Here is a 7,464-nt window from a genome sequence, read left to right as displayed (position 1 = left end):
AACACTACATGTATGTGAGTCAAAACACCCATTTCACTTATGGTAAAAGGAGAAATGCTTGGAGTGACTCTGTGTACATGCGGTTCAGGCTTGGGTACAAATATTACTGGGAATATGGGATAGGTGTTCATGATAATGACACGAGGTGTAAACTATGTGGTATGTTAAGGTCTCACACCCTGGCCCATTATGTTCTTGATTGTCCGTTGATTAATGTATATAGAAACACTGAGATAAGGACTGTTCCTGAACAAATAGCCTGGATGTGTCACAACGGAAAGGTTGATGATATTCTTGAGAGATATAAGAATTTTGCACCAAGACTGTAATATTTTGTTGAATTATCTGCATGTCTCTTGCAAATTGTCTATACAGTATACCTAGGTCATAAAAGTATTTGTGTGTACGTCTGATAACATACTACTTGTGAAGGAGGAAATGTATATGTTTATCTCTCAGAATGTTTGGTAATATGTTTATTGTTTGTGATGTGTGTCTATGTATGTATTAACACGTTGTACTGAACGGGGTGAGAATAGCTTGAGTTACCTCATCCCTTTGTGTGTATTTTACCTCAATAAACTTATTTCAATTTCAATTTCAATGTACCTTCTTGTATATAATTAAATAGATTTCAACTGTAAGGGGGTATGGTTTGCACCTTGTTATTCTAATAATGGATAAATAATTCTAATAATGGAAGCGCTAATTATATGAACAAGTGCCATGTATTTATTCAGACGAGAACAACAGCGAACACAAACCAGCGCATATACGAACGGAATGGTTTGTATGTACAAACTTCTCAGTGAACGAAGTTGTTTCTAGCCCGGTATCCGAAATTGCAGTAGACGAATTGACCAGTCCCCCCAGGGGTCCTCCGCCACAACAACAACAAAGGCCATCAGCGTCTCTCACGCCGAGTGTCACCGCCTGTTCCACTTCTCACCCCCAAATACACTCTTTACCACACTTTTCCTGCATGGAAAAGAAAACCAGGTAAGCACAAATATACTCAGATTAGTTTGTGTTGGAGATGTGCGTATTGTCTTTTAGAAACTTGAAAATATGAGTCAGGCTCTTTTTTTTTTTTTTGCCTCGAAGGATGAGTTTATTGGGCTGCCCCAGTCATCATGTGAGTGAACACACCGCCATAGCAGGATGTACAATACCCCCCCCCCAATATGGAAAAAATCCACTGGGTTATTCATATTTTTTTTTTTTAATTTTGCCCCAAGGGGCGAGTTTATTGGGCAGCGCCACTCATCATGTGAGTGGACATATTCGAACCCCAGTTGGAAACAGACCCAACTATAGGATGGGTTAACCCAAGTATCGCGCTTCCAAAAGGGTCGCCCATGTTGGAAAAGACAAACGCTGAAAGAATATTGTTGAAAACATCTTGATAACTTATTAAACTAAAATTATTTATTAGTCAGAAGAAAGACAGAGACGCGATCTATATGTAACACCTCTACCAGACAAATATTTTAAGTAAAACCGAAGATATTTGTAGTTGTATAAAAGTGGCAGTTTTCATCGCTCGTCGAGCTCGAAAACCGCAGCATTCATCTCAGAACCATGCCTATTTCACGCAGATTCCTTAATAAACGTAAGAGTTTTATATGTCACAAGAAAGACAGATATATAAGCTTCGTTCTAAATACCTTACCATGGGCATATTTAAATTTAAAGCGAAGGTACATGTACTTTTATAATAGCCGAACTCCGACTCCGGACAGATCGATCGACGGAGCAACTCTCTCTCAGAACAATGCTTATTTCACGTAAATTTGTAAATAATTGTAAATTTTGTATATGCCTCAAGAAAGATAGGAATATAAGGCTCATTTTAAACACTTTATCATAGACATAATTAAAGTTCTAATGAAGATTCATGTATTTGAATAATCGCCGAGCTGGGACCCCGCATAGACTGAGCGACAGAGCAACTCTCTCAGAACAATGTTTATTTTACGTAAATTCGTTAATAAACACAAATGTTTTATGTCTTAAGAAAGATAGAAATATAAGCTTTATTTTAAATACATTACATTAGACATATTTAAAGCTCCAGTGAAGATATATATGTTTTTATAGTTTCGTTCAGTAGCTTTTCGGTCATGGAGTGCAGACGCCTACACACTTGCCAATATGTTGTATAATTAACAAAGATACGCTAATAAAGCCTAAAATATTACATGCCTCCAGAAAGACTGAGCTATAATTGTTATTGTGAGTGCACCAAAGGAAATATATCATGTTGGAGACCAATGATATAGCAATTTTAATTTATCTTTCGACTCCCGCCCAGGCGAGAGAGATGGGGCGACTCTCGCCCCATCTATTGGAGATTCTGTCTACTAAAGACCCAAAGCTACTCAAACCCTCCTAGCATTACGTAAGCAATGAAGTAATATGGTATATTTACTCACTATAATGTGGATGCTGGATGCAGAACATGAGAAAACATAATTTTACTCTGAAAAAATATCATTTCATAACAAAATAAGATGTAAATATGTAATATCAAAGGAAGTCGATGGTCCAAGCAACAATGTCATGGAGCGACTTATCCAAGATATATTGCTCTCTGGAAAGTGTTTGCTGGCATATCAACCTTCTGTACACAGAGATCCAGTTGTCGAACTTCTCTGCTCAAATTATCGCAAATTTAATTTATGATGTTAACAAGTAGAAAGCGTATTTTTAATCAAATCTAACATAACTAGCCAGAAAACGTTAAAGATTATTTAAAAATACATGGCTGGAAGTTAAATCAATTCCATAGAACAATATTTTTGTTATAGATACTAATCGTTATTTGTTGGTATGCGTTCGCTACTTAAACTATCATGTACTGTATTTATGTAAAATCTCCGTTTCTTCGCACATGGAACACGGAACCTTACACGCTCTCTGATTTACTGTTTAATAGAGATTCACAAATAAAGCTTATGATTGTATACGTTATCAAAAAGGCAGTGACAAAGTCATTTTTGCGTTTTAATCACAGAGATTAGATCTTTTTGAGATAGGAAAGATATTCATATTTTAAAGAAGGTTTTTGAACCATCGCTCTCCCTATCGATAGAAACTAACTTTTTTTTGTTATTATTAACAAGCTTAGGTATACACAGCAATGTGCTGCTACCCTATTCTATATGAAAGATTACACAGTGTATATCAAAAACTAGCTATAAGTTCATCAAATATTCCCATCTCACAGGATGGTTAGTTATACATGTAATCAGGGGATAAAATACCAGCCTCAATAAAAAAAAAATCAACTGTGACTAACAATTAGGTGAGAACATAAAATATAAGGCTGATCTATTAAACTCCGTTAACAAAATCCGGGTACAGCATAAGAATATCTTCCAATATTCCTAAGTGTATGAAGTAATTACAGAGTTCAAAGTACCTTATACCATTTGGTCTGAAGTCACTTATAACAGGGCAATCACAGATATAGTGTTGGTGAGTATGTCCCAGCTCATGTTCACATAGTTTACAATTGTAATATTCACCATTGGGGGCTATTCATTACCTGCAGCCACCTGCGATACATATCGATATCCTAGCCTAATTCTGGCAATTACAATGTCACACTGTCATTGTGACACTAGTGGAAGTTTTATGCTGTCCGTTCATATAATTCTCGATTCTAAACATGTTTAGTTAGTTTAGTTCATTAATTATGTACCCCATATCATCTTGTGGGCAGTAGTGGAAAAGGTTACAGAGGCACATAAACATGTCATAGCTCTTTATACTCTTGCTTTCTGGCTTTTGTGTGTCAGTGACTGCTCTTCTGTCTTCCCTAATTACCTAAAATATTGCAGCTTTGACAGAAGAGATTGGAATGCCCATATCCCACTCAATTTCAGGCTTATCACATTCAGTTTTAGCTGCCTTGTTTGTGTCATCATGCTGGACAACACCTATATGAGAAGGTATCCATACAAATGAGTCTTTAAAACTCCTACTCTTTGCAATAATAATGTTGTTTATAATGGATGTTACAACTACAACCTTTTGAAGATCAATGCTAATTTTATCTAGATAATGTAATAGACAAAAGTTTTCTATGTCAGCAGAAAGGCAGAAATATAAGCTACACTTTAAATACTTGTCATAAATATAACTGAAGTGAAAGTGAAGATATATGCATTTGTATAGTTACTTGATACTATACAGTTACTTGATGGCTTGCTTTAAGAGTGTGAAGCCCTTCACACCAGCCTATGAATTGTGTAATTTATTTCCATATATGCTAATTAACCTTAAAATCTATATGTCAGAAGAAAGGAAGATGTAGACGTTAATGTGACAACATTTCAAGAAATATCTCTCTCTCTAAAGTTAAATAATACAATCCTATCGCCGGTGTCTGGACACATGAAAGCTACTTAGGTATCAGTGGCCAGCCAGGTGGAGATCACAGGCTGTACAATACTGATAAATTATGTAATTCACAGAGATACGTTGATAAACATTAATGTTTTATATTTTATTAAAAATACAGATATAAACTTTGTTTCATACGCTAAATGTAACAATATTTCAGTGTATATTATATAAGCATAGTATATATAATTCAGTATATACAATATATAATAAGACAGTGTCAGACCACGGAGGAAGAATTGAAACAGGAATTTCCTTTAGTACTTAATATTAAGTCACCTTAATATTAATACATCTTCAGAACGAACCATTCCTTCTGAAGATGTATTAATATACGAAAGTACTTAAGGAAATTCATGTTTCAATTCTTCCTCCATGGTCTGACACTGTCACATTTTTCATCACGTGTTAATTTTCGTGATTTACACACAAACTATATAATAAGATGTTGTATATTTAACAATATAATTATAAGACCCCAAGATATATTTATGATTTAACGATTTCCCATAAAGTTGCAATGATACCCTAATTGCACACTATCGTCATATACAGAAAGAAATTAATTATAAAGTTGACCAAACCACACACTAGAAAGTGAAGGGACGACGACGTTTCGGTCCGTCCTGGGCCATTCTAAAGTCAATTGTGAACTTAAGCGACACAATCGACTTAAGATTGGTCCAGGACGGACCAAAACGTCGTCATCCCTTCACTTTCTAGTGTGTGTGGTTTGGTTAACATATTTCAGCCACGTTATTGTGACTCCTCGTCTGCTTAACTTATAAAATTTAAGTCACCTTAATACACAAAACAGAAGTAAAGATATATACTGTTTGTATATTAATTATGACGCATGATCGATGTCTAATTGAATTATGGTTGAAACAGTCAGATTATATATGTCAGCCACAAGCAAGTAATTATCAAAAGAAGGCGCCAAGCTGAGGATTGTCATCCACAAGTACAGCCACTTTTACCTTTATTATAAGCTTTAATATATATTCTATACCATCATAAATTCGGAAACATACAATATGTTTCCAATTTTGTTTTATTAAATTATATATTTTGAAAACAGAGATGTATTCTAGTTTACCTAATATAGAGCATGAATACCACAGACTCATCGTGCGAGTTGTAGTTTATTCTGCACTCCATATTTATCCTGTGAGTCTCAGTGTATTTTGAACCGCATACTCATACTCATACTGTGAGTCTTAGTTTATTGTGCACCCTATACTCATCCTGAGGCTTAGGTTACTGTACACCCCTTAGTCATCATGTCTCCCAAGGGGTTCGTGTAATTGCCCAAAGCTAATTACCCCCGAGTACCACAGGCCTCCTCCGGTTGGTTGTTTGGTCTGCCAGGCTGTTTGACGCGGCTGTCGTTTACACACATTACATTATATGTGGATATATATATATAATTATCAAGAAGTAGACAGACATTTAGAATTAAGGATATGTAGGGGTAACAGAAGGTTGTGGAGTAGCAAAGTAATGACCTAGGTACCTTATATAAAATATTTTTTTCCATATACTAATTCAATCTTAGTGTTAGGGAAATTTAAGGTTGGCAGTGATTAGACATCATTCGCGGCGTATCTCGTAAGTTGGCACAATTATCAGCTTTCCACAGGGATTGGTGGCTGATAATTCCTGATATGGGACTGAATGTGTGCTTTGCCAGTGTGTTAATCTTTAATTAACATTTTTTCAAAATAGATTTTTGTTGGGAATAATACATATTGTTCTTGGTGGGGGGGTGATTTTTTTTGTGCGTTAACAGTAATAAAAGGGTGAAATTTTGAGTGCAGAGTAAGGACAAAACACCCATACAGATACGGAAAATCACCTCCACCCTAGCTCTGCCTGACGATCAAGGCCACTATACACTGCCATACTCTCAACCTCCTCAGCTGAGAAGAATCCTGGACTGACATAAATATTATCAAATTCACAAATGTCATACAAATGTCAGTCAGATGTCATTGGTCAGAAGCAAGAAATTAGATGTAAAAGATATTGTGAGACTTAGTAGCACAAGGCAGGATACTACAGAGATGAAATTAGATATTTCAATGTTTTACTTTTTATTAAAGTATAGGTTACATTTTAATTGTATTCATTTGGATGCGAGTTGCAGATGTTGGGTCCTTTTATATGAATGGAGTGTTTAAACAAATTTAGTCTGACTCTGGTAATATCACATATATTTATCTCTCACATCATTTATTTAATATATATGTGCATGATTTCAGAAACATGGTAATGATCCCAATGCGCTTTAGTTTGCCAATTAAACCTGGTCAAGCTTTCAATTTTTCAGGGGAGGAAGTTGATGGGACCTTGGGAACTGTAAAGCATGTACTTTCAGAGAGCATGCTATATGATTCAGTTGCTAGGGTTTATAGAGAAGGTACTGCACACTCTGGTTACAAAAAGGCAGCAACAATTTTGAAAAGGGAATTTTATGGTATTCCTAGGCAATTTGTGCAAGAAATTTGCAAATCTTGCCCAACTTGTGAAAAGACACAGCCCCAGACATGCTGCCTCCCCCCCCTTTTCTGAAACCGATCGTCGAAACGGAGTTTATGCATCGCATACAAGTAGACCTAGCTGATAGACATGAGAAATTCTCCAGACAGAGTCTATAACTATATTTGCCATGTGGTAGATCATTTCAGCAAATATCATATTGTGTTTCATTTAAAATCTAAAACTGCCAAGGAAGTTGCTTTAATGCTGGAGGCATTAAAGCATTGGAGTCTGGAGGCATTTTAGCATATTTAGGACTCGAGAATTTTCCATTCAGACAATGGCAAAGAGTTTGTAAACCTAATGCTGAAATGTCTTTTTGATCAGTGGGGGGGGGATACATTTTTATTTGACTGGAAGACCTCGTCACTTCCAATCCAGCTGGTGATGATGTGCTAGAGGCAGCTGATGATGATGTGCTAGAGGCAGGTGGTGGTGATGTGCTAGAGGCAGGTGGTGGTGATGTGCTAGAGGCAGCTGGTGATGATGTGCTAGAGGCAGCTGGTGATGATG

General features: G+C 36.1%; 1 long non-coding RNA gene across 1 annotated transcript in view; it reads left to right on the top strand.

Moving 5' to 3' along the window:
- Positions 1-861: 861 nt before the first annotated feature.
- LOC123763807 (uncharacterized) overlaps positions 862-7,464 on the top strand; it is a 53,508-nt gene continuing 46,905 nt past the window's right edge. Inside the window, exon 1 of the long non-coding RNA XR_011222275.1 lies at positions 862-999. This is a non-coding gene — a long non-coding RNA (uncharacterized lncRNA). The remainder of the gene's footprint in view (positions 1,000-7,464) is intronic.

This window comes from Procambarus clarkii, chromosome 5, assembly GCF_040958095.1.
Source record: "Procambarus clarkii isolate CNS0578487 chromosome 5, FALCON_Pclarkii_2.0, whole genome shotgun sequence".
In the NCBI taxonomy this organism is placed as follows: Eukaryota; Metazoa; Arthropoda; class Malacostraca; order Decapoda; family Cambaridae; genus Procambarus; species Procambarus clarkii.
The sequence above is the reverse complement of the archived record's forward strand: the minus strand, read 5'-3'. Positions and strand labels throughout refer to the sequence as shown.